Source organism: Chroicocephalus ridibundus, chromosome 23 (genome assembly GCF_963924245.1).
Source record: "Chroicocephalus ridibundus chromosome 23, bChrRid1.1, whole genome shotgun sequence".
Lineage (NCBI taxonomy): Eukaryota > Metazoa > Chordata > Aves > Charadriiformes > Laridae > Chroicocephalus > Chroicocephalus ridibundus.
In genome coordinates, this window is record NC_086306.1 from 5,219,444 (window position 1) to 5,246,524 (window position 27,081).

A 27,081-nucleotide genomic window follows, 5' to 3' on the forward strand; every position below is an offset into this window, starting at 1 on the left:
TATTTGTTTTAGACTAATGATTATAGTCTTTGTCTGAAATAAGGGTACCATTATACTAGGTCCTACTTTTTGATGAATGGACATGTGAAAGAAAAGATGCTGCTATCCTGTTTCAGAGAAGAAACTGAGGCAGAGATGTAGTTTTTCAGCCTTGTAAAGGGCTTAAGGATCCTTAATATGCTTTGAGCAAGCCAAGAATATTTATCCTTGCGTAACAGACAAGCAGTTGCTGCCAAAGGAGAGATGGATCATCCCCCCTTAAAAAAAAAGTACTGTGTGAAAGATGCTTCCTTCCAAAACTGATTAACGCTGTACAGTCTGGGGGAAAAAAAAAGGGCAGCTCTAACCTGTGACAGACAGTAGTGTAACTACTGTGCTTGCTGTGTGGCATATTAACATACAGAATTGTAGTTTTGGGGCCAGTTGACCCTTCATAGCAGCTTAGGGGATAGTGAGAGATCTTGCTTTCCCTTCCTCTGCTTCTAGGCATGAGGTTTCGTTCATTCTGTCTTGCAGTGGCTCAGTCAAACACCTGTCTGGCTGCGTGTTCTTTTTCCTTTTCTTCCCTGGCTAGTCGTCTGACACTAGTGAAATGAACTGGTTTACAGAGAAGTCACCTGAGTTTGGGGCTGGTGGGGATAAGCAGCAAGAGCAGAAGGGAGAGGAGTAGCACCTCTTTCTGGCAGGGGAAGTGATAAATTTATGGATTAGACCACCCTACCCAGTGAAACTACTTCTCTAATCTCACTGCAAATCGTAGTTTCCAGCTGGCATGATAACTGCGATTTCCCAAGCTTTGTTTCCATCTCTAGCATAGTGGGAGACCTGTAGGTGAAGTGCTTTACCACAAGGTCTTTTGTCTGTAAAACAAGGATGACAGCTCTTTTGTGAAATTTTGACATCTGCAGATAAATACTATGTCCTGCAGCCTGTGCCAAATTCCCTTTTTTCATATGTAACCCCTGCTACACACACCACCTACCTTGAGATTTTTAGTGACATGTGGAAAATTGCTCTATTAGCAGAACTAGGAGAAGTTAATCCCTTCTAGCACCAGTTTCTTTATGGCTGTGAAAACTTTGAATTGAATATGCAATAACAGGTAGAGAAAAATTAGGTACAATCATGTAAAAGTAGAATTATTCCAAATTGATTTCCCCCCTTCCTTCTTGTACTAATTTTGTACCTATTTGATGTTGCTGGAATGAGCAGGCTTTGAATGGAAGTTACTATTAGTGAGATAGCTCTAGAGTCTAAGGGTGGAATTCAGCTGAAAGTTTATTATTGTGCACATTGAGTACTGATGCTCCCATCTCTTATCTTAACCTTTGAAGTCCTACCTAAACCCTCAAAGTAGTTTCAGAGAACTTAAGTTTCATAGTCTTTTGTGTAGTGGTTGATAACACAGCAGACTTGCTGACATTATATTCCCTTTCAATTCTATATGTCTAAATCTTTAGAAAAGCAGAAGCTGCAGTGCCTAGGCTGCAAGAGGAGCACAGTACAAGCCTACCATGCTTGTATTTGTTATGTTTGTTACTGGGTATTACAAGTGAGCTTGGCCCTTTTAGGTAGATAACTGTGCAGAGCAATGGTGATTTCAGTCTTCATGTTTCAGATAGGTCTCTCAACATGTCAAATCTAGCAGGTGAATGTGAAGACAGGTTTCCTGAAGATTTATGTCTGGTTCTTGCTGGGATATGCCAGGTCCTCAGATTTCTTTGCAATGTATTATTCTCGTATGTTTAGTTCATTCCACTATTACATTGGACTTTTAGACAGAAAGTTGTGAGATAAACCTGTAACAACAGAGCAGAAGGAAAGGAGCTGTAGCTGAAACATGCTTTGCACAAAGATGCTTTCTTTGAAACAGGGAGCTTTTGTGTTGCTGGTCCTTTGCTGCCTCATAGCATCAAATATTCATTCCATGTCTGCATTTTGATTGTGATAGTGTGATACAAGAAGACATGATGTTGCTTTAAGCCAGCAAAACCACAGAGCTGTCAGAAAGAAGACCACAGCTACGTGGAGCTTGTTCTTCAGAAGAAGCAGTTAGCAGGCATGTCTGGTGTAAAGAATGAAAGTGTTGTAAAAACAGGGGATGGCCCAAGAGGAGATGAAGTTTTTCTGAAAGATGTGGTATTTGGCTTGAAGATGTAAAATCCCAGTCCTTTTGTACATAGAAAGAAAAAGCAATTTAATCTGTAGTACAACAGACTGCATAATAAACAGATACATAACCTGTTAACCCTGAACTGGTGGCTGCTCAACATACTGCATGATAAAAGGTCGTAGCTATATTACCTTGAATTATTGCTGGTATAACAGACTGCAGGTAATAAACAGGCATGGGTATATTACTTTCATGTATTTCTAGAAAGAGTAGGAAATGTTATTCTTCTCTCCTGCTATTCTTGGCTCATGCTGGGCTACTGCAAAATGGACTTGATTTGAAGCTGTTGTCAGGTTAGCCCAGGTCAGTGAAGACTAAGTGTAGTTTCCTTATGACAATTTTCTGTGATTGTGAATAATTTTGGTAGTTATCAGGACCATTTTTTATTTGAAGGGTGTCCACATTGTTGAAATCTCCAGTATAATAGAAATGTATCGGTTTACCGACAAATGTGCTGCATTCCTTGTTTCCTTTCATCTATGTCCGGGACATGCAGGTTGGGATTTGGCTGGAGTTGTACATTTTCAGAAGAAGAGGTGGTAGGGGCGAGGGGGATTGTTGCCAGAGCTTGTGCTGTCACAGTTCTGAGAATAAACCATGGCCATCAGTCTCTGGGCTGTCAATCTGGTGCTTTCTTGAGAACTGGATTCAAAAGCTCCTATTTTCCTAATGCTCCTTTTACTGGAGCAGTAGGGGGGGGCTCAGCAAGTCACTTATGCTGAACTCACCTCACCTCCTGCTTTTACCACAGTTTCTAGAGTTAACTCTACATTAACTCTACATTAATAGAGTTAACTCTTATTTTCTGGAGAAACCCTGAAAAGATCTGTTAAGCAGTGCTTTAGATAGAGGAAGGTCTGTCCAGTGGCCAGGGTCATTGTCAACAGTTATCCAAGTTAATTCCCCTGATAATTACTTGACTTGTTAGCTCAACTTGAAGTATGAAAATGTAGAAAGGTGTTTGCCCTGACAGTTTTACAGGCCACGTGAACTTGCAAGGACATCCTCATCAAAATCATGTATTTGGCCTTTATCACAAATAATTACTCTGGACAACTGAGGAATATTTACTGGGGCACATTCAACTCCTGACTTGTTCAGGAAGCAGCTAACTCTCTCTGCCAGTGCCCTGGGAGAGAAGAATTGTCACTCCTGGCAGATGACAGCCCAAACGATAGCTCACACTGGTTCTGCCTGGGGAAGGAGGAACAGGGAAGCTACTTTTTAACCGAAGCTGTTGATGTCAAGCTACCATAACAATCTTTCTCAGCAGAGTCTTTGAGAGATTACATGTGCTGTACATCTGTGTAAATGGAAAGAAGTTTCTTACCTTCAAGACACTGGGCTAGGTAATAGTGTTTAATTCTAGAATTTGACATCTCTTTACTAATGCAAAAAGGCTAAGAACCTTAATCTTTCCATCTTGAAATTCTGCATACGCAAGACAGGGATAACGTTCCTAAATCTGACTTCTGAGTAAGTATTTGTCTTGTTAGACCATGGCTTTCACTCTGAACTCCCTTGCTGCTACTGGTTTTGTACAGGGGCACAACAGGGCCCTTGGAAAAGGGTCTGGATCGGTCTTATGAAATAATAGCTTCACTGAGGAGTGTGAAGAATTCACAAGAGAAGGGAAGAAATCTGCATTCCTTTAAAACATCAGAACAGAAGCATTCAGGATAGTTTTGGTGAAACAGAATCTGAATAACTGTTTCAGCTCACTGATCAATATGAAATCAACACAGGGATGAAAATGAATCAGTGGCACTCAATAACAGTGGCCATCACCCATGCTGTTCTCATTCACAAGTGATGAAAGGAAAAGTGAACAGACAACAGATCAAACTGAAGAATGGATGTCCCCTGCTGGAGGTGTAATCATTGTCTGACTTATTTCTCTGTCCCAAAGGAACTTGAAGTTGAGCCTCACTGGAAGGTATAATCATGTAGATCTACAACAAGGCTAGTCTTAACGTTGAGAGGGTGTAATCTACTCCTCTATGGGTTTTACTAAAGCTCATCTTTAAACTACATTATGTAAAACCTATTGTCAGAGAGTGTACTTGGAGATTGCTGTCAGTGGTCAAGAATCTCTGATTCTTAACTGAGATGCTGTAATTGACTGTATGCTACTGTACTGCAAGTGTGAAAGCAGGTCAGTGTCAGTTGCCAGTGGCTGGCTGTTTGGAGAAGGTTTAATGCTCTCTGTGTGCTTCACAGTTCCTAGCTTAAAGCTTACTGAAATATGAAAAAGTTAACTTGATTTGAGGGAACTCTTGGGCAGCCTCAGATTTTCTACCAGTCTGACCTTTGAAAATATATACCTTGGTGCTGAGACAACAGCAAGGAGGCAAAAATGTGTATTTCACTGATGTATCTTGTTGAAGGTCCCTTGTATGCAGCACTTAACAAAGCTACTTTAAACCGTCCGACAAATACTTAACTACAAGCCAAAACTTTCTCTACTGCCACTCAGAAAACTTGTCCGATTCCATCCATTGCATGCTTGAAAAATTACTAGAGATGGGTCTGTGTGGGTTTATTTTCCCCCCCTCTGCAGCTCTTCCTGCTTGTAGACACAAAAGCAATAGGCATCCTCAGGAGTTTACCTACTCAGTAAACTGTGCTGCAGCAATGTTGTCTCTTTACTGGCTCTCCTCTGACACAAGTGTCCTTTTCTGAACCTTTTTTTGCTACAGCATCTGTTTTCTCAGACTGTTTTTCTCCTCACTATTACCTGACCTTTCATTGGAGGATGGCCTTATGGTTAAGACTGTAGTCTGGTACCACGACAGCAAAATCTACAGTCAGTTCTTGCCTTAGTATAATACAAGGACCTATGTGGTTAGGAGCTGATTTCCATTTAACTACAGACTTAAATGAAACTGTTGCAACTCCCATGCTGCTTTGTCATTTGGAGCCAGAACTTCAGGAGTGTAACTGGAATATTTCCTCTAACTCCTGCGGGGCTCTGGCAGCCAAAGCTGACTGAGGGCTTATTTCTTCATGCCTGGTAGAACAGCTTTAGTTCCACTGAGGGAGGGTTTCTTCCAGAATTTGGACAGGCATTTTAGAGAATGAAATAGATGTTGCTTATTTATTACAGCTACGTCCCCAAAGGCCTTGACTTGGAGGCAAGCAAGGCATCACAAATACAGTATATAGTGTTCAGCTGATGTCTCTGAGCACTTACCCCTCTTCCTTTAACCTTCTAAAACTGTTTGATGTAGATGATAAATATTAAGCCCAGGAGAAAAGCCCACTATGCACTGCCATGAATGTCCATGTCCAGTAACTGGTGATGGGATATAAATTCATCATGGAAAACACAAAATGAGGTGGCAATTAAAAATTTCTACTTTGTAACTGAATGGCAGCTGTTGAAATTGAAATTATTACCTCCTGGGGAGAGAAAACAGTGAAAGTTTGGTGCAGACCAAGGCAATACTTCTGGGGCTCAGATAGAAACCTGCTTCCCCTGAGGATCTATTTTAGTTTTTTCCTTGCAGCATCTCTATAATAGAAAAATCAACCTCCTACCTCTTCAGCTGCTCCCATTTGCAATTAGTTTTCTAGAAGCAAAAGCAACTGAGGCATTGAATTTCCAAACTATTACATATGACTTCATGGAAAATCAGGGGTTTTCACACTAAAAAAGCTAGCTGACCTTAAATTTTTTTTCTAACAACTTAAAACTCCTACAGAACTCTAACTGCACTATCCTGGCTTGGTATAAAGCTAGTTAATAATCACAGCCAAGAATGGATTTAACATTTCAGTTTGAACCAGGAAGTTGTAAGGCTTTCCCATTTACACTACAGAATGCGGAATCTTTCCATCAATAACCCGGCAATTAAAGACCAAGCAAATGTCTAGGTTACAAACCTATGTAAACCCAGGCAGAGAGCTCTATTGTGGGTAGCAGATTTTACTGCTGTTATAGGTGTCAAGACATAGAGAATTATACTCTCTAGCCAAGGGGAGCAAACTTGAACCTCCCACTGTTTAGGATTGAAGGAGAGAGACAAGGTTGTGTGTGTATTGGTTTCCAATGCTGTCATCCAAAGAAGTGTTACGTATAAATCTATCAACTGGGCTTAGCCAGCTAGCTCAAACTTCAGGAGTTGCACAGCTTTTGTACTATACCTCTCCTTTCCTAGTATCTTAACCAATGGACGGGTCAGCTTCATCTTAATTCTCCACATGAAACTATGAATATTTCGTTAGCACTGGCTAACAAGAAAGGTGAAAACAGAAGAACACCCTTGGGAACTACTATTTACTCTGCATAAAAGTTAGCCTGACAAACGTATCTGTAAGTCAACCAGAAGGAAAATGGGAGCCTCCTAGCTGTGGTACTCTGGATGCTCATTCAACCCCTTGTTTTGAATTACACAAAACAAGGACATGCTCTTTATGTTTATAATCCAGAGATTGGATGTTGTATATTTTCTAGAAGTTGTATATTTTCCAGGAAGGTAGCTGGTTGGTTCCATTTTATTTTGAGGAAGTAGTAGTGAACTATTACTGTGAAAGTTTATCTATGGCACTACATTATGGCAATAATATTCTAGTTCAGAATTGCCTTGGTGTTCATTGTCACATTGCCACCTTTACCTAACAGGGAGAGTGTTACCAAAATTTTAAGATCAGACCAAGTGTTTCTAGAGAAATATAGTAGATATGGGGTACATACTTAACTTTGACGACACTAGCATAGCTTTTAAAGCTGAAAACAAAAAAACCTGGGCTTGGAAAAAAAGGGTATGAAAATGAGCTAAGATTAACTATTTTATTCAAGCATATTCTGATCTCTGAGCAGCCAGTGGTAGGGTAAGATGGGGAAGGGGAGTATTCTTGGAAAGAAAATGATCAGTGGAGAGAAGGGAATTTTTGGAGAAGCTGGGCTTCTGGCTCTTCTCATAGCTGCAGGATTATTGCTTTTAAGAGCATGGGTTTTTGCCTTAATGGAAAAGGGGATGTTTCTCACTTGAAGTGAAGCTTTTTGTTCTGACAGGCACAGACCTGTTAACTTTGGCTTTTAGTAAAGCTGCTTGAGCAATAGGAGGTTGGACATGCTGAGTTGTGTTCTGGTATTTTACTAGTTTTACATCCATGTATTCCAGCTGGTTCAATAGAGTTGTTGCTGATTTATATCAGGGTTACTAAGGACAGTTTAGCTCACCATTTCTTGCTCAGGAATGTTTTCCTTATCCCATTTTCACTGTAAGAAACACTAATTGAAATTCATGCTTGTATGTCTTATGAACTATGAGTCAGAGGAATAAAAGCACTTAATCACTTAATGAAATTATTGCCTCTCCAAGCATGAAAAAAAGGTGGTGGGGGGGAAGCATAGAATGTTTTATGGCAATCACTTTAAAAACAAGTCTCTTCCTACTTCTTTGTAGTATGTATAACTTGGTATGTTCCTTTCTTGTGCACTGGTTCATAAAGAGAATGATTGCTAATGCTTATTGCTATTCTCAGCTGAGCTGTTCTGTAGCTGTATACCATGTCAGGCTTGCTTTTGATTAGTAGCTGGATGGTGGGTATATTGTGTAAATTGGTATTTTTTTTCAGAAAAGGGTCTTGCATTTCTGAACTGGGAGGGTGACTTAAGGAAGAAGCCTTGTATTAAATTACAAATGGCCACAGTGGTGACTGTTGGTTCCAGCTTGTAGCTTAAGAGCAGCAAGTGCTCAGCTCTTATAGGAGACAGAGTAATATGTTTTTATTCCTTTGAATGCCAGCAAGTGATGTTAGATTCACCTAGTTTGGTCTCTGACTAACAGTTTAGAGAGGCATCTATTTCCTTTACCAGCTTACCTACATCAGGTGAGCAGTAAGACAAACCTGAGTTTTTAAACCACTCAGTGGCACCTTTTGCAAATATGCAGATAATAAAACCTGATTTCCAGCCAAATTACAGTTTGGTCAAGTCTTCTGTCTCCTGAAGCCTCCTCTGCTATGAAACATTCTTCACTTCCAGTCCAAGCTTTTTCTGCTGTGCCTGGCGTGCTCTTTAGCAGAGTCTGTGTTCTGTTTAGATGGATATGTGTGAACACTGAGTGAATTGATTCTTGTCAATTATAAAGACTGCAAGGAGCCTGGAGACTCCTTGAGATGAAAAGCACTGAAAAAATGTGAAACATTAATTATTTATCTCTTGCAGTCATTATTGTATAGGGTTTAAATTACTACTTCAGAATCATTTCTTGTTACACTGTACTGTCATCTCTGCAGATACAAAGAACTTATATACAGCAGATATTAGCGAATGCAAGCCACTCCGGATTTATTAGGGAAGAGGCTCTTCTCCCCTCCCTTCCGTTCCTCCCACTAGCCAACTGGATTAGTTTGGACTAAATTAAATAGGCTCAAAAAGCCAAAAGAAAGAAGCAAATCAATACAGAATAAGAAATTAAAAATCACTTCATTGAATTTATTTTAATCTGCAAAGTTGTAAAGTGCTTAAACTGCAGATCCCACACTCTGAAGAAATCCAAGGGGATTCTCAATATGAATTTCGAATGCAGCGCTCAGGTTTGTGGTTCTAGTGCATATGAAATGAAGTTTCTTTTGTTCCCTGTGGTCAACTAACTAGATTTGTACCTGGGGGTGTGAATGAAGAGAGAGGGGATGTACCTCATGTATTTTTGCACAGTGCCAATGTTTTGGTGACAAAGCTGCACTTTAGGTTCTGTGAATATTTCAGCCTAGAAATAAACAGCTTCCTTTTTTGCTGGACCCGTTTCCCCCCTTAGATGGTGCATTCTTTTTTCCTGAGTAATACATCATTGAAGCAACTCATTCTGGTGATGAATTACTTGTACATGTTATCAGATGGGCCTGTTCTGATACTCCTGCATCATCCAGAGTATTACACTAATATATCAACAGACTGAACTGTTGCTCCGATTATGTGCCTCAGTCTCATACATCACTGCGCTCATACATGCGCACAGATCCTGCTGGAACAATGCAGTGCAAAACTGGTGCCCCAAGCGATGCCCCTTGGTGAGGTTCTCTAGCAGGTGTGCAAAGTCAGCTTTTGGCAGAATTTGAGGGCAGGCTTGCAAAACTGACCATCAGCCAAACATCTCAAGTTTTTAAGGTTATGGAGTTCTTTAACATTGGGGTCATATATAATTTGAATGCCTTTCAGAATCAATGTCTTTGGACACTTGAGCCTCTTATGAGAGTCTTCTGAAATGTGCTCATACCCAGCGGGTATTTTTGAAATCTTGGGGGTCTAGCCCTCCCTCTTTTTCTTTTGAAAAACATTGCCATGTTAACATTTTAATATCACCCAAGTGCTAAGAGGGACAAACCCATTTTAAAGGGGGCAGGCAGTAGGATTAGGAGCAGAGCATAAAGTGCATATTTTTCAATCTCTGAATATTTGGAGACAGTTTTGGGGGGAAGGGTTGTTTTGTTTCAGTTACTATAATGTGAAGTCTGTATTGGTACCAGACTTTCCTGCAGTGGCCTTCAGATATAGACTTCTGCCTCAGGCCAATCTATATTTGGATAGTTTGAACTTGTCTTTAAACTGTTGCAATTCCTAAGGCCCGTGCTTTGCTTCTAATCCTGGTTAATGCTTTTGTTACTTAGCTCAGGTTTAGTTCAGATAATGTTCAATTCCTCTTCCAAAGCCAATCTAAAATACCCACACCTCATGAATTTGCAAGAACAGAGTTTATTCTCTTTTAGGCTCCTGGCACTGGTGCTCCCAGGACCCAAGCTAGAACCTGCTGAAGTCAGCAAAGGTGGTTCTAGAGGATGCTGGGTCAAGTGTCTGGTACAGAATGAAAAATATGCGAAGTCGGCTTTGTAAATACTGCCCTATAGCTGGATTTTTGTCCAATATGCATAAATACGGTCTTCCTGGTGGAGGAAAAATGGCTGTGACCTCAACCTGACATTTCTCTCTAAAGAAGATGCAGCAAGGAAGCCTAAGTTATTTGCATCCTAGCTAAGATGTTTATGGTTTTGTGGATAACTTTAGAGGCAGTTAGTTTATATTCAGGGCAATCTTCTGCAGCTGTTGAGAATGAATTGCAAAATTAAAAAAAGCAAGTAACTTGTAAGAGGAAAATAAGTCTGGATTTGAATAGGAAACCAGAAAGTAAATAACAAGGATTATACCACAGAGCCTCAGGATAGCAACCTAATATAATGCTGAATTGAGATACAAACAAACTGTATACATAACTTTGATAGGAGCTGAGACTTGGCCACTTAATATTTGAGAACATTCAGATCAAAGCAGAAAAGATGGGTTGTTTAGATGTTGCATCCTTTCAGTGTTTAGGAGGACAGATATTAGAAAACTATCTGTGGAGACATGTCTGTCCTTATCAGATGACCCAAGCAGAAAAGGAATTTCAAATCTCTATAGACAAAGAAACCATTCTTGCAAGACAATTTGGCATGTAGTCATGTGGTAATTTTGCAGAAATTTCTTTCAGGACAGGGAGACAAGTGAGGGGGAGCTACAGGCATGACAGAATGAAAAGCAAATAACCTGGTTACGTTTAAGGTCTCTCTCAGTTCAGGTACACTTCTGGTCTCCTGTGGTCTATCTAAGGGACAGCTTAAGGGAATGCTGTATGATACATTTTTGCATATATTTAACTGCTAGTTCAGTAAAACTCACCTGAAAGTGAGGAAATGCCCTTTCCCTGTCAGAATTAGTTGTGCCTGTGCAGTTCATCTTTCACTTTCCAGGTTAAATGGGCTCAAACTGGTGTTAGCTAGGAAGTTGGACTATCTGGCATATGTGGTACACGTCACACATGTCTTTGTTTTAAAAATAACATTCCTGCTCCAAAGCGTTCACCAGATGAACATGGGCATCTGACATACATGCAAGTTATTTAAGTCCTCCTGCATTCAGTCTGTCTGGATTCAGCTGGCATGACAACTTGCTGTGTACCTCATAGTGAATGCTCTTTCTCTTCCCACAATTCCTGCCATCTGAAAGAGGACTGACATGTATCAGTTACACTCATTAGCTTTGCAAAATGTGACTGTGATTCATAATCATCTGCTGCTTTGAGACAAACAAAAACCAAAAATGTGTTTCTTCATCTTCACTGGCAGTAGTTGTCTGAGGACTCAGGCTGGAGCCTGGAAAATAAAAACCTTGTGGAGGTTTTAAGGCTGAAGAAATAAATGTTGTTTTCAATCTTACATGGTCCCTGTTAAACTATCAAGCTATACTAGAACCACTGATTTATTTAATTTCACTAGAAATTTCCTGCGTATTAGATGTTTAGATATACATCAGGATAAAATTTGGACACTGGAAAAACTTGCTCTTGTATTGTACAACATTTGCAATGGTGCCATCTTTAGCATTCTGGTTCTGTTCTTTTGTCCTTCACAAAGCTTATTCCCAATGATGGAGAGCAGTAGATGATGGAACATGTTTTTATTTCCTCACAAAGCTGGGAAACAAAAGTGTTACAGTACTGTTTGACACCAATATATAAGCAAAATATTACTATAACTGGTTGACACAAAGCATGAGAAAACAGTCTAGCCTCTCCTTTCTGGGCACCCTTGTGCATATGGCAGGATTTGCTACAGCAGCATATCAGATGAAGGTGAAGGTCTTATCACAGTGGTATCAAACTGTATTGTTTGTATCAAGCCTCACAGGAGAATTTAATGAAAATGGTTGTTTCTTCTGTTAAACTGTAGTGACCCTCAGGGAGGGTTTGAGCACTAAATTAACTTTATTGTCCCTGGAAACCACCAATGAAGAGAAGATCAGAAGCCATGACTTTGGTCATCAAGCCCAGGTTTTGCTTGCTGAGTCTTGGACACAAACTCCAAATCGCAGAAGCAAAAATGTCCCTTCTAAGGTTTGCCATTCAGCCTTGCATTTTACTTAGGCATTAGAAATGAAGATTTCCTATTTAGGCACTTCATGGAAACTTCAGCTGAACTGACTATTTTAGTTTTGCTGCAAGCTGTGTACCTTATGGTTTGTCTTTGATTTCCCATGTCATTTGCTTATATGAACTGAAAGTTGTTTGTGGAAGAGTCAGTCTCTCTCCAGTACTCTGCATGCTGGTGCACTGCTGTTGATGTGCTACAAGCAGATATTATTGCCTTTTCAAAATAAGGGTGATGTTAACAAGAAGGTGATTTCTGAAGGGAATCATGAGGTGAGCTGTGCTTAGTTCATTCAACCCCACTGAAGAGTTTAAGCAATCAGGTGAGAAATACAGCTGTTTGCTGGTTAGCTACTGCAAGTCAGCCAGCTGGGGGAGTGCAGAACTGCTTTTGCAGGATTTTCAGACTACCTTGAGGTTGCCCTTTAATTTTCTCCAACAGCATATTCCTGCACTGTTTTTCAAAAGCTGGAGGACCCTTTCCCTTTACTATTTTAAAAAAAGTAAATTAGGACATGCTTTGGGGGCCTCAAAGCCTTGGTAGTCCTTTTTCCAATAACACAATTTGCCACATCCAGCAAATAGCTGCTCAGAGACTTTTTATTTTATTTGCTAGCTACAGCACCTGAAAGCTAAACTTCCCTCATTAACAATTAATGACACTTAGGCTTCATGCTCCTAATAATGTCATCATTGATTACACTTTTAAATGGCAAGACCCAGTTGTCAGGGATAGCATCCTCAGTCTACACCAAGCAAATAGGTCAGCCCTGGGGGGGTAGTGTTGCATGAAATATTAGTTGAGCTGTAGTTTGACAAAAGGGTCTTCATGATCTTTCATTGGGAAGTACATGACTCATTAGTAAGCTGCGAAGAACTGCAAATGGCATTTTCAATGCAGCTTATACAGAATTAGAGGATTGCAAAAGGCAGGCTGCTGCTGGGTTTTGCTGTCCTTCCTGTACCATGCAGAATGGTTACCAGAAAGAGTTGGGAAAACTTACCAATTGTTGAGCCTTTGATTTCTGGATTGATTGTCACACTCCATAGAGAGCCCACCTGTGTGTGGAAGTGCAGATGTGCTCTCTCTAGGGCAGGTGGTAAGGGGGAGCAACATGTAGAAAAGAAAACCCTGCACAGGGTTGTGTGAAGGAGCTAAGATGGAGTTCTCCTTTGCTGAAAGTGTCACTTAAACAAAATCCCTGGCCTAACACTGACTAGTCAGTCCTCTAGCTGCAAGGTTGTGGAGGGACACTAATGGCTTGGGAGTGGCTTAAATCAAATAAGGAAAAAAAAATAATCTGACAACTAACATGTTACATCAGTGACAAATTTTTAAGGTGACTTTGCAAGCTCAGAATGAAGGTGATTTTCAAAAACCAATTTACACTTTTGTTTAAATAAAACAGTATTTTTTCATGTTGCTTGAAGACTTGGGGCCAGTATTCTTGTTTGCAGACTAGTAGAGTAATACCGAGCTTTGGATCTGGTATCTCTGCATGTCTGCCTTAACCTTCTCTTTTTGAAGTGGTGCGGGGAAGTGACCAGGGTAGGCATGTGTGTTCTCACAATCCCAAACACTCCTGTTTCTCCTCTGGAACTCCAGTGCTTTCCCAGGCTCCAGCCTTGGAGGCTACAGTGTTTGTTATAATAGAAACAGCCTTAGGGCCAGCACCTGTCCTTTTGGGAAACTGCAGTGCTCAGATCTCTACAGCATCCTTTCATGCTTTCAAAGTGTCAGCTAAGAAAAGGAGGGTAAGACTTCTGAAGGAAAATAAAATCTCATTAGGTTCATTGTATAAGGGCACCAAAGCTCTGTTAGGATATACCAGTGTCCTCACACTCATAAGTTATTACCTTCCCATTTTTCTGTTTAGGTTGACTTCTTTGGAGCTGTGGCCATTTTTCTTTATTTCTAAATAAAGTGCTCTCAGTGCCATCTGAAATGTGACAAACAGTAAGAGTAGTAATTAGCCCTGCCACAGATATCAAAGCTGGGGAAACTGTATTTAAAACCATATTAGTGGCACTGAAGATGTTAAGTGAGGCAGTTTTCATGCTAATAGATATGGTGTAGCTAATTAGAGAACTGAAAGTTGCCTTCTCTCTAAGGCAAAGCACTTAGGAATGTCAGGTGCCTTGTTAGGTATGGAACATACAAAGGAATTGGGTGGGATAGTGCCAGTGGACTGTACTTGGCATACAGCACACAAAGCCCAGTAAAAAGTCTTGACAATTTTTTAAAGAATTCAGCAAGCACCTCCAGAATATTCATCACTGAATTAAAAGAAAAATATCTACTCTTGACTTAAACATGTACTGATGTGCTACGCCCCACTGCTGTTATTTTGAGAGATTACTCGGACCCCTCCCTGCTTTTTCCCAGTGTCATACTGTTACAGTAGCCCATTGTCCTCTGATCAGTCTCTTTTATAAAAGTCTGGTCCCCATAGTAAACTTTTTGGTTCTAATTTCTTTTAGGACAATAAATGTCATAAACTAGATAACATGAGGAGTTTGACTTCAAAATAGAAGTCTTCAGGCAAAAAAGTGCAAGCAATTCGATTCCTAGCCTAGTTGTTTTTCCTGAAGAACTTGACATGTGTTCCTTAACAGTAGGCTTTGAGCAATAAGTAGAATAAATGTTAGGCTAATCCCAATTAATGTGTGCAAACAGAAGTCTTAAAACACCATGGCTCTACTTAAAATGCCCCTCTCTCCCCCCATCTCTGCTGTAGTAAAACACACAGCCAGGATAGCAGCAATAGCTTGCTGATCTGAGTGTCTCAGAGTTTAACAGGCTAAATGCAGCAAAAGCAAGAGTGGTCAGACACATTTTTTTCAGACAAGGAAAGCAAGGCTGTCAAATTAACAGCAGTAGCACAGAAAACATCTTGCCAGGCCAAAGATTTAAAATCAATCATCGTAAAACAGCCATGATATTGCTCGAAGAAATACAGTTTATTGTAAATAAATTTTGAGGGGGTAGAGGAATTTTTGTTTCTTCCATGTGCTTGTCTAGTTTCAAGCTGTTCTCCACTATCAGGAAATCTTGATTTTTTTTTTTGTTTTAGCTGCTTAACTGAAAGACCCAGCTTTCGTGAACTTGTCCCTGTACAACATTTTCTGCCGTAAGCTGTGAGTTTGGACTATAAGTAGAACGGCAGTTCTCGTAGATCTCACACAGTCAGTAGATTTGACAGTACTATATTAGGAACTGTTTTCCAGGGCAGTGGTGGCTATTGCTGGTGACTGGGTAAGTTCTCCGTCTCTCCAGCCTAGAATCTCATCTTTGTTTTAAAATACCCTGTTTATTTATCAAAGCTTTTTCCCCAAAATAGTATTGATTTTTCAACTCTGCATCAGTTATGGAGCTGGAGTCTGTGCAGTGGGTAATGGGAATCCTTGAGCCTAGAGTTCAGAAAATGGCAAGATGTGGATTCCTGAATGTGTCATCTGGTAGATTAACAAATGTTAGAGGAAATGGCTTGTAAGGGAGTTTCTGTGGTAGAGGTAAGTGAATACAGGTCCAGAAATGGATCATTATGAAGCTTGAGAGGACAAAGACTGACTGAGAGGCTGCCAGGGAGGTGCCTTTTCATGGAACTTAAACTTTCTAACAGCTGGGTGACAAAAATGCCTGGGGACTATTTTCCACAGTCTCACTGCATAGTCTGCTAAACGTCAGCTACCTAAATATCACTAGTTATTTTACTGAATTTATCCCTAGAGGGGCTATAATGAGAGAGAATGGGGAGTATATTTTGGAAGCAATTAGCCTTAAAAGTCTATACTTTCTTTTTTTGAGCACAGTCTTCAGGGAGCTAAGTACAACGTTGTCTAATGGGCTGGGTGTCTTCTATTGCCTGTACTCCATCTTCAGGGATGGCAGCTAAACATGAATCCCTGGCATCTCAAATTAGATTTTAAAAGCCTGAGATTCAAGGACTAAGAAAGGGGAGAGAGGAAAGGGTTTTCTCAGCTTGTGGTTAAGTGCACTGCACTACTGCATAATGAGAAAAAGAAAGAAGAAGAAAGTTTTGAGGGAAAAGAGGCACCTCTATAAAATAAGAAGCAATACTGATATTAATCTTTAAAAATAATTATTATATGATCTGGTCATTCTTTGTACGTTACCTTTTGCATTCTTTTGCTGTGCTCTGTTCAGCACAGCAAGTATGTATTTAACTATTAAAGTTTTTGTGAAGAGGGATTTAGGCACTTCCTTAAATGCTTTTCTGAACTGGGATCCAGCATGACTGCTAAAGCACTGGGTTCCAGATTGGTCCTCAGCATCTATAATTGTAAAGAAGACAAGGGCTTCTTTATATTCATGGTATCCTTGGAAAGCAGTTATTGAATTCTGTCCTCAACGTCAGCTCTGAGGAGCAGCCAGCTTTAAGGGTTGCCACCAGAGAGGCTGGGAAGGTTGTGGAGATAACAGACCTCATGCTGACTTCAGTGGACAGTTGGTATCTCAAAACTGTCACTTCTGTCTTCAGCGTTACAATATGTGCATTACCACTGAGACTAAACTGCTTTTCAAATGAATACTAAGGCTTTCCTTTCAATCTCCTGGTAGAGAGTACCTTCTCTACTGGAGTATTTCACCTAGAGACTTTTACCTAAGTTATTTCATGTACAAACCTCCTCTTTGCTTAAAGAAAACCTTACCTTGAGTGTTCTCTGTCAGGACAAGATCTTTATTTTGTTGATGGTTTTTTTTTAGCAAGCTGGCACAAGTGCAACACAAATAAGATACGCAGAAAAATACTCAGAGCTCATTTTGGCTAAGTTGGTTCGATAGCTAGAATACCTGTCTCTAAGTCAATTTTAAATGGGCCTCAGTAGGAAAGTGATATTTTCAACATGTGAGAATCTTGATCTTTTGGAAATGCGATTTCTTGAAATAGAATACAAAATGGAAATTTCAATTCTTTTGCTAGGCTAAAGTTGATATAAAAAGTATTATGATCCATCAAAGACTACTTTTATAGTTTTGAAACATCACAGAAGATATCAAATATAGTATATGTAAATATACATAATCTAATATTAGTGAAATGAAACAAGGTATTTGAAATCAATCTCTTGACACTTTTCCATTTTCAATTTCTATGAAAGACTTAAATGTCAATCTGCATTTTTTATGAAAAAAACAGTTTAAAAATGTCACCCATATCTGTCTTCAAATAAAATGCAGAACAAGCTTATCAAGGCTGAAATGGTCTTTTTCAGGTTCCAGGAAGCTAGTCTACTACATGCTTATAGCTGCTTAGAAATCCCTGGAGTTTGCTGCAAGATACAAATATTGCTGTTTTATCACAGGCAGTGCAAAGGGAAAGTAGGCCAAACTTGGTGGATGAAGACGATTCCCCATCTTGTGAGCTGCTCCCAAGCAAAGTGCGTGAGAGGAAAGCAGCATTTTCTCTCCAAAACCAGAACAGTGTTCTCTCCTCCTGCTTTTAGGAACCCTGCCTGCCTCTGCCCCCTGCCACTGCTTTTGTCAGCTTGGAAAGCTTGCAGACCAAATACATGGCTGGGACTGTTGCTATGGATTCGTGCAGTGCCTAGCAGCACTTGTTAGCTACAGGACCAATTTCCTGCCATTCCTGTTTCACTTCAAGGCCCACATTCTTCCTGTGGCTTTCCCTGGTCTCATCTGGGGTCTTCACTCATTTTCATAGTGCAGCTATACAGCAGCCAGAACTGCTTTCTGTTATTTCATGCATGCCTTTACAACACACCTGCAAGAGGAGGGAGATACTATGCTTGTGTTACAAAAATAAAATTGAGGCACAATAAGGTTTCATCCTAAAAATATCAACCACAAGGACAGGATACTCTTGGTCCTAAAATGTGTCTTGGCTCAATTCTGGCAGCTGAAGGTTTGAGCTAGGTTCCAGATTGCTTTTAAGGCACATTTTATACCATTCCGATAGCACAAAGTGGCTTTATGAGGCTTTTTCCTCTATGTCTCTCATCAGTACAACTGCTTTAAAAGCATGGTGGGGAGCGGCAGCAAAAGCTCTCCTGCTAGCTGGGGGATCTGCGATACTATTTGCTTCAGTCCACTCACAGGAATTGGCCTCCCACAGACAGATTTGGCAAAACTCTACTCTTGCCTTATCAGCCCCTCCGTATCCTATGGTGGTATGTATGGGGGGGGTGTTGGTCTGCATATGTCTTTGCTTGCTGTGTTGCAAACTTGTCCCTTTGCATTTTAAGGGTAACTTGAACATTGAAATCCTGCTGTTGCCCTGGTGCTTTTCTGCCTCCCACCCATGCACACTTGTTCGTTTTGCTGCTGGACACCCTCAAGGGTGTCACAGAGGATACGGAGAGCTGGCGAGCTGTGGGCAGCCAGGGACTAAGAGAAATTCCAGCCTCCCTGTGGATTTCAGTAAATGCCCTGAGATGCAGACGATGTTTAGATGACATAAGGGTTTGCGTCAAAGGTTGAGGAGTGGAGAGCAGACCAAATCTAATCCTAAACTGTGTCTGTTCTCTTTTTTTCAGTTTACCATGTCCTGCTGAAATCTGGTTTGGCATCTTGGCAGTACAGCATATACTTTCTGCCTCTTCAAAAACTGGAAGAGAAGCCACTCTTACTTGACAAAGTCAAGCTGTGGTTTGTCTAACAGTTAACTTACTGATGAGGAGGATTTATTTGCTGCTGCTTTTCAGTGTAGTCTGCCATTCTGTAAACTAGGTAGGGAAGCTAATCAGTAACAATAGAGAAAGAAGAAATTCTTAATTCTCTTCAATGCTGAGCTGAGTATTGATTCAATATTCTCATTCAGTAACAATAGAACCCTCATTATTATCACGGGCAAGTAAAGCACAGGAAAGTAAACTGAGGTAAACGTAAATCTGCCTCATTTCCTAAGCAGACTCGATGTCCTGACTGCAGCTGCAGTGGTGTTTTTCCGGGGGAGCTGATGGCACCCCATGGGCTCATGGACAGCCAGCAGCTTAGTGTGTTCCCTGGCACCGCTGGCACCACACGTGGGTCACAGGACCTTTACAAACACTTCTGAGGTTTCTCTACTGCAGCAGTACGGATGCGGCTTTTACATGAATGGAAAAAAGCCCTGCTTGTGGGCAACCTGTCTCCATCTATTTCTTCCTCTTATGTGTCTGTCTCACTTCCTAGGATCAGGAGGTGTCTTCCTCTGCTCCTACACTTTCCCCTTCTCTTCATGCTGAGAATTAGGTACTTGGGAGAAATAACTAATGTTTGGGGTTTAAAAATAATGAAACTTTTCGGTGACAACTAGGCCAAAACAAGACCATGTGTTGCTGAAATGCATGTGGGTTTGTCTTCAGCATGCTCATTAATCATGAAGGCCAAGCATTTGGGAAAATTTTCCCCTCTTTCCCCTTAAAATGACGTTTCAAATAATTTCCAAATATTGTTTTTGACCCTTCCCCTAAAGTAGCTTGGAAAATCTGAGGATCTGATGGTTTCTGGCCTGTTTGTTGCCTAGTTATTTACTCCTATTAGGCAGAAACAAAACTAGTACAAATGGACTTCTCTGTTCATTTTTGTATAGTTACTGATCTAAACAATATTAGCAATCTGCCCCTTTCCTTCTTTGAGATGATTTGGCTCATGGCATCAGTAGCCCTACAGAGCTTGACTCATCAGGGAGCTGGATCTGTAACACGATTACCTCTAGCACTATGAGACAGCGTAAACACCTCATGAACTGCATCCCTAAACCGTGGTTGAAATGGGAGGTGGACTGTCTCTGTCAATGTGCCGGGCTCATTCTGCATAAAATCAGAGAATGAGGTCTCAGGGGTGCTCATCCCAAAGTATTTTTTTAACAAAAGAAGGCTCGAGGCCTCTCCTCACAGACATGATTAAAACCCAGTTGCTGGAGAATTGTCTTTTGAGATCAGTCCTTCCAAATTAAAAGGCAAAGCAGAGTAGTGTTCAGGAATTTTGGATAAACTTTCAAAATTCATATCAAGACTTGTATAGAAAACAGCTTTGGAAACTTTTTGGGAAACAATTCATTTCACTAAAGCTTTTCATTCTTAGTATTTTGTAAGTTAAACTTTTTTCAGTCTGAAAACAGCCTTGTCTCCAAGCTTTCTGGAACAATGCGCTGTATCTGGGGGATTTGCTAAAGCAGCTGGGGTTTTCAGTCTGAATGTGAGAACTTATTACGAAAACTTACTGTCTTTCCATTATTATTCTAGCAGACTAAATTGCTTTTACTTATAGGGAAAAGTTTGAAAACATGAACCAGTTGTGCTTCAAAATTAAATGATGAGAAGGAAGATCGACAAGATGCAGGGATACAACTTTCCCTGGTCTTTATAGAGCCCTATTTTTATACTTGCTGGCCTGTCATGGTCTCGTTTTTTCCATCTGTTAAATGGTGGCTATAATTAGCCTGTCTTTCACAACTTTTCATGTTTTGGCACTCTTGATACTTATCTTACTGTATTTTGATTCCTTGGGAATAAATGTGAGAACAAAACAAAGCCATTATAATTTCTCTATCTCTCTTCCTTTCGTTTCTTTCCTTTTCCTCTTGCTCTCCTGCATTTACCACGTTGGTGAACCTCTGAGGGCCTTAGCACCCACTGCTGTTAAGCTGCTGTGAAGTGACCTTCAATGGCAAATAAATACTTAAATTCAAAATCTCTTGCTAAAAACTGTTGTTTTCCATGGTTACCTCATGATCGGTTGCATATGCAAATAGTCTCTTGTAAGTAACATTAGGGAGGTGGTATCATCCCAACTCTAAAGTCTCTATAGTGTTTTTTTTTAAGCACAGAAGCAAGTATGGAATGATGAGCTATTTGGTTTCGCACTCTTGCAGCAGGTGGAGCCTGACTTGTGATGAACAAGCAGCGTGAGCCTAGCACCCTGGTTAAGGGCAAAAAGCAGGGTTTCAGTGGGACTTCAGTGTGCCATGTGGATCATCAACAGAAACGTACCCTACAAAGTAAAAAATAATTCATCTTCTGCTAGAAAAGTGAAACAAAGGGAGAAGGGGAAGGAAGGCCTGCAGTATAAAGAAAGTTCTTCTCTGTGGTATGAACCCAGGGCAGCCAGCAGCTGGGCATGGCATGGCCAGATGCAATGAACTCTCTTTCTGGAGAGGTTACTTTATTGCAAGGTGCATAAATAAAACAAATTAGTGTGCAGTAAGAGTATAATTTTCTCCCTACATGCTGTGACTATTATGTTTATTAAGTTCAATTTTTCTTGCAAGGAGATAAACATAACAAATAATTCTCTTGCTCATCTGCTACTGAGAGGTCTTTTGACAGATAATTGGTAACTTACACTGATGAATCTTCTTCTGAGTCCTTAGTAGTCAGTTTCTGCTGCCTTTGCCTGTGATGACTGTTAAAACCATGGAAGACTGTTGTTTCTGAGAATGCAAGAGTGCAGATGAGGTAGGTAAGAACAACTTCTTGTACTGTCTGAACTCTCTACTCTGAGTTTCTACCTCACCTAAATGAGGGCATTAGATTCAAGACAATGGGAAAAGCTTAAAATTGACTATCTAGGAGAAAAGCTGACCTGCGAGGGTAAAAATGCTCATCTTGGGAATGTTGACTTGATTTCATGTCATAGTTTGACAGATGACAATTTTTGTTCCTAACAAAACAGTTAAAAGAAATCAGTTGCTGTGATTTTGGAGCTCCTTGTTTTGCAAAGGTTAATGGTGATCTGTGTATCAGAACGTATCAAAGTACTGTCCCGTAGCCATCTAGCAATGCTTCCTTGTGAGGGCAATGGTAAGACATGCACTGTACCTGCTTATCTGCTTATTTCTATAGTGCCTATGCAAGGAACTAATTATACTAATTATACATTTGTGATTTTGCTGGGTGAAATACCATTTGAAATAATTATACTGAAATTTGGAAGTGACAAGAATCTCTGGACAAAAGAAGCCAAAAAATCATCTTTACTCAACTGTAAACCAGAACCACCAGCAGTGTCGTTATAGAGCTCTATCAATGCTGGGGGAAAAGCAGTTCAAAAGAAAGTCCCAGGTTTTCCACTGTCTTGAGTGGTCTCATCCACTTGGAGTTCAAGATCCTCAGGGCAGCAAGGGGGGCGCACAGCAAGCTCACTACCCTGGACTTCAGGAGAACAGACTTTGGCTTCTTCAGGGATTTGCTTGGCAGAGTACTATGGGATAAAGCTCTTGGAGGGAAGCAGAGCCCAAGAAAGCTTGTTAATACTCAGGGATCACCCCCTCTAAACTCCGGAGCAATGCATCCCAACAGGTTGCCTAGAGAAGCTGTGGCTGCCCCATCCCTGGAGGGGTTCAAGGCCAGGTTGGACAGGGCTTTGAGCAACCTGGGCTGGTGGGAGGTGTCCCTGCCCAGGGCAGGGGGGTGGAACCAGATGGTCTTTAAGGAACCCAAACCATTCTATGATCCCTACCTGCACAAGTAGGATAAAAGTAGATGGAAAATGTCTCAACCATGCCTTTCTTGAGACACGGCTGGAAAACTGTTCTCTGCTGGACTCTATATAGGTGGGGGGTGGGTGGGAGAGTGAAGGCCTGTTGAGAGGGCAGCTCAGAACCCTTAAGGACTGGTTGGCAAACAGGAACCCAAATATAATCCTACTGCAAATACCATTTTCTCTCCTTTTCTGTACTTTAGGCTGTAGTTTGAAATAGCTTGAATGATTATACAGTGTGAAAGACAGGAGGGATAGTACTTTTCTCCTTTTGTAAGACCTTTAAAGCTCAAACATGTGATCAAGTTGCAATGATACCACCAGAAGATACATGTAGTATTAAAGTGCATATCAGTTGGCCTGCAATAACGCTATCTGCTTTTAGCCTATGACAGATTAAGATGATAGCTCCTCAAGAGAGTGTGTTCAGTTAAGCTGTATTTGCTGTGGACCAGCAGTGATCGGAGGCTGTTAGAATAGCTCAGTTGGTGAAGTGTATTGCGTAGTCAAAGCTAAGACTGATTTTATCATTGTTAAATCACTTTTATATTCTTGCAATAAGACAACTGCTTGCTCACCCTTCTAAGGTCCCTTTACTCTGCCAAATCTGTTTTAAAAACCTTCTGCATTCATTTGTGCCTTTGCAAAGTGGGAATAAACTGACACAAATCTGATTTTTTTTTAAGCTTATGTAGCCCACCATTCCTAGTGTGATACTGTATAATTCAGAGATAAACACTATAACTTAGATCCATGTACAGTAGAACCCAGACACAAATCAATTTCTTTTTGCTATTTCTTTGTTCAGAGGGGAATCTGTGGAGTTACAACATTAATTCACCATATAACTAGTATAAATAGAGCATTGTATTAGAAATATATGTTTAATTATCTAGCTCTCTTCTGCAGGATGGAAAGGAGTATGACCTGTTTTGATTACTGGGACCACTCTGAATTATAGGAAACTATAAAGCAGAAAAAAGTGTGGCAAGACTTATGTCTTGTGGCAGAATAACTGCTTTGACAGAAGAGCTCTAGCAAATGTTGTTGCAGGAGTTTAAGAAGTCATTGCCCCACACATCCATTGCCCCCAGTTTTGGTAGAGGCAGAGTCTGCAGCAGGGAACGTGTGCTTTTGCCTCTGCTATTGTAGAGTGCTGTTGCATAAACGACCAGTGCGGGGAAAGCTAATCTTTATTTTTGTGATTTACATTGCACAGCTCTTTCCACTATCTCTTTTTGGGTTGGGCGTATCGGGAAGTAAAGGGCCACACCACAAAGAATTCTTACTAGACAACCTAACATCCCATGATGCCTCTATCCCTAACCCCACAAACCCAGCAACCACTCATCTCTGAAGAGGAGGCGGCAGCTTTCAGTGTCTTGAAAGCCTAGGGAAGATTACAGAAGTATCTCTTCCCATTGCACCCGTGCCCTCCAGACCTCATTTTTCAGTTGCCCAGGAGGTTCTGAATGGTAAATCAGCGACACAGACACCGTGCAGAGACTCCTTTCTACCTAGCCTGTACAAATGAGTTGAAGTGATTCATATCCTCAATGCTTTTCTTCCCAGACCTTTATACAACTGTAATCCAGCGAAGTGTCAGGCTGGCTGGAGCCAGAGCCCTATAAAAGAACTGACCCTGTCGTCTGCATTGAAAATATATGACCGATTACAAAAAAGTATGGCTGCCTTGGAGGGCTGTAGCTGTAAAATACTGCCTAAGGGACTGAAAAAGGAACAGAAATGATGAACGTGTAATTACAGAATTGAGATACTTTCCAGTCCCAAAGTAGCATTTCACAGCTATTACTGCAAATGAGAGAGAGCATTTACTTTACTATTCATGTTTCTATCCTTTTGAATGGTTTTTATTTATTTTTATTTTGAAATGAGACTGAGTTCTTAGCTCTAAAGATGAAGCAACATATGGTTTCAGGGGGGACTGAGTGGGCTCCTATTCTTGCTTCAAACTGGTGACAAAAGAGTTCCTTAATCTAGTAAAAGCACAGCAAGAATCAGTGGAATAAGCTAAAGCAAGATAGATGCAAATTAGATGTAATGGTGGGTTTGGTTGCCAGTGGAACAAACTACCAGGGAAGTGATATCTTCAAAGTGAGGTAGGACTACATTTGGAAGCATGTTTTAGTGAAAATCTGATTTGTCTCTGTTAAACATGGAGATCAAACTAAATTGTTTTGTGTTTCTCCCTGATATTACAATCCCTAAGGATGTCCATCTTGTTTTCCCGATTACAAGTTTTCAGTCCTCAGGTGGATAAGCTGGTGTACTAGATCTGAAATTTCCTTGACTGAAGAACTCTTTGTAAAAAGTGTTTTTCTAAATTGTGTTTTATTTTACTGATTTTCATTTAACAGAAATACCCCAATAGCTTTTACATTAACAAATGAAATTGATGTAAACATTAAAAGGATCTACATTAAAACTTGGCCTTGTTAGTAACCAGGAGAAATGCTGGTTACACATATTGCTTTTTTTCACATTCATAGGAACAAGATTTTATTTATAGACAGGAAGAAATGAAAGAGGTGTCGGAACTCATCATCGCTCTTAGTGGGAGCTATCAAATAGAGCAAGGTTGCTAGACATGGTTTGCTCATGCAGAACAGGAATTATATTGTACAATTTCAGCAGCAGTGTCCCTGGTAGCAGTTCCTCTCCCTCCTCAGGAGGAAGTATTTCTCCAGTCCTGTTCCTGATGAAGAAGTTAGCAGAGATGAAGGCAGAACCAGTACCGGTGTTAGGCCAGATGCAGGAGAAACCCTTTTTCATCCTTTGTCTGGGAGGGGACTTTAGCCAATAGGTTGACACAGGGAGCTTTGCTGGAGGTGTGTGTATTTGCACAGCACTTTGAAACAGCTTTCAAATGCTAATGCCCCACCACCTGGGAGCTTCTGAACCAGCCTAGTGGTTTTCAAACACTACAGTTTTCACAGTTCCCTGGCAAAGGAGAGCAGTACAGAATTCCCTTTGGACACAGGTTGCCCAGAGTGATTCTGGAGCCTACCTCCTTGGAGGTATTAAAAAAAACCAAACCCTAAAAAATACCAAACAAAAAAGAAAAACTAAAAGAAAACCCTGGACACTGTCTTGGGCAGCTGGCTGTAGGTGGCCCTGCTTGTGCCAGGGGGCTTGGCCAGGGTGACCTCCAGGGGTTCCCTCCAGCTTCAACTGCTCTGTCATTCTGAACAAGCAGAGCAGACTGCCCTGTTCCACACAGAGCACTGGATGGTCCTTAGATTCAAGCATGAAGCTGGGTGTGCGGGTTGGAACACAACTGCCACAGATCACCAGCTATCACTTCTCTTCCTCATCGGATACAAACAATTTAATGTGGTCAGGACAAATTATGCAACCTCTGTGTGACACCGAGAACAAGCAGCAAGGAGATAGATGGCTGCAGTTGTGAAGCATGTGAAATGTCAGTCAGTTGGTTTAAAAAGAGTAAAAGAGTCCTCAGAGAGACTCCTTTTATAACGAACTTATATGATCTGACAGTCACACACTCCAAAATTGAATTAATAAATCATTCACAGCTCTGGTTGGAATAGCTAATACATGTTTTGTGCCCCAGCAGAGAGGAAAATGGCCTTCTTTCCTTGCTTTATGACATATTAGGCCTAAATAGAATTAATGATAAGGCTTTCTAACTTTATTTACTGTGGAGAAGAGCTGTTTCTAAGGCAATGGTAAGGGAGGAGGGGAGGAATGAGCTATGAATAGATTATTTCCCCAATATAGGATTTTAATAACATGTAGCTTTTCTACTTATTGCCCTGTGTACTATGGCAGTCGGATGCACAGGGAGAGGGAGATGACTTTGCATGTGGTAAGCAGGTAACAAAATTCAGTTACTGCAAATAAGTTGTCACAAGTGTAACATTTGCATGAATTCATGATGGGTGCACATCCAGTGCACCCACGTCTTTCATAAAAGCCAAATGAATAAAACTCTTCAGCTTGTTTACACAAAATACAGACTTTGGCTATATAAAATGCTATGAATTATCTCTGATTCTGAAAATCTGAAAAGACATTACACTTCTAGAGAAATCAGAGATCGGGTTTGGATGACAGGAAGAGTGGTATAGTAAATCTAGATTGCATGTTGATAGGCAACAAGCTGGAGTTTTTTTCAGAAGAAGCAGCTCAAATTTTTTGAATCCTGTTCAAATCTTTCCTTGGGCATTCACAGATCACTCTGTCCCCAGCAATCAGCAATGTAGGATGCTTCTCTGGAAAACAGGTGAAATTGTAATGAGGAAAATTACCTTGTCTCTGCCCTGACAGCAGGCTTTTTCTCCCAGGCCTATGCACTCTTCAAAGAAAAGCATTTGTTCCTATAATCATCTCAATATTTTTTTGTGTCCATGCAAAGAGATTATAGAGCAGAGGACAGTACAGCTAATTAAACAGCTAAAGATGGAAGTAAACAGATAAATCAGATTTTCCCCCTGTTGCTGTAGAAGTTAATTATTGAAATGTTAAGTGTATTAGATGCAATGAATAATTAAACCAAATTGTAAATTAAA